This window comes from Amphimedon queenslandica, unplaced genomic scaffold, assembly GCF_000090795.2.
Source record: "Amphimedon queenslandica unplaced genomic scaffold, v1.1 AMPQUscaffold_1984_Cont26011, whole genome shotgun sequence".
Lineage (NCBI taxonomy): Eukaryota > Metazoa > Porifera > Demospongiae > Haplosclerida > Niphatidae > Amphimedon > Amphimedon queenslandica.
Genome location: NW_003557678.1, coordinates 1 through 1240, shown reverse-complemented (window position 1 = coordinate 1240; position 1240 = coordinate 1). Strand labels below are relative to the sequence as shown.

The 1240-nt window shown below is 31.7% G+C and overlaps 1 long non-coding RNA gene across 1 annotated transcript; it reads right to left on the bottom strand.

Moving 5' to 3' along the window:
* Positions 1-34: 34 nt before the first annotated feature.
* On the bottom strand, positions 35-918 carry LOC105316303 (uncharacterized). Its single transcript, XR_002190899.1, has 3 exons — positions 726-918; positions 312-402; positions 35-155 (listed from the first exon to the last, which is right to left on the bottom strand). It is a non-coding gene; the product is annotated as an uncharacterized LOC105316303 (long non-coding RNA).
* Positions 919-1240: the final 322 nt, after the last annotated feature.

The window sequence follows — 1240 nt, the reverse complement described above, 5'->3', positions numbered from 1 at the left end:
GATACATATTGATGTACTTATGCTATGTAGCAAGTTTGAGGTGAATAATTTATTACTTGTGTCTCTCTTGGCTGGACCATCATGTCGGTCTCAAACTTTATCAATAGAAAGTTACTGATACTGGAAAGCCTCTCCTTATATGATGGATTAAAAACCTACAAAAATATAAAAAAGATAACAAAAAATAAAAAATAATAACAGAGGCATTAAAACAACTAAAACTGACTCTAATAAAAACCAAAAAAGATTCTAACAGTGTAAAAATATAAATTTTTAATCTACTTTACTAATTATTAAGTACAATCCCTTACCAGCTCTTGATTGATATCAGAGAGAAAGAGTGAATCCAACTGATAGCTTTCTTCATCATGAGGATCATGCCAATATGAAGCTTGGACTATACTAAAAATAAAATCCATACTTATACTATTTCATTTAATGTAATTATATTGTACTTATTTAGCATAATACATGTACATGTATACTGTATAGAAAGAATTTTGGAGATAGTTAAATTAGGTGAATTTGGCATTTTGATAGCCATTTGCCAAAATAAAAATCCGCCATTTTGAGCTATTATGTGCATGCTCAATGGAACATGACCACTAATTTGCCAAATTAAAATTCGCCAATCACCAAAATTTAGCAATTCACCAAATTAAACTCCCTCCAAAATTTCCCGCTATAAATATGTATTGTACATTGTCCTTATAGTATCCACTCACTTGTCTTGAAATATGGTGAGGTATACTCCAATGCTTAGGAACTGTCTGAATAAATCACAGAACCAGCTGGTCTCTCCTAGACAGAATGGGAATCCATACACTCCCTGATGCTGGCCTGCTACTGATATTAGATTGTACACTTTGATACGCCCACACCTCTGGATCAATGCCCTCCTTTAAAAATACAATAAATTTAAATTCAATTTTTAGTAATAATACTGGTACATATTACTACATAATTAATGGAATAGCAAACAGAAAAGCTCTAAATTTTTTCAAGATTATGGTAAAGGGGATTTGGATTTTAGTAGGCATGCAGCTAAATTTTAGCAGCAATATTCAAATAAGTTGAGTTTAATGCCCCCTAAAGAAGAAAAGATGTTCATCTGCTGTTGGGAAGACACTTTTAGCATGTACCTAATTGTGTAGCTCTAGCTGCAGCTAATAAAGTATATTTTAATTTCCAATATGACAGTGAATGATAGTAACATTGCTATAGTTTCATGTACATGTAC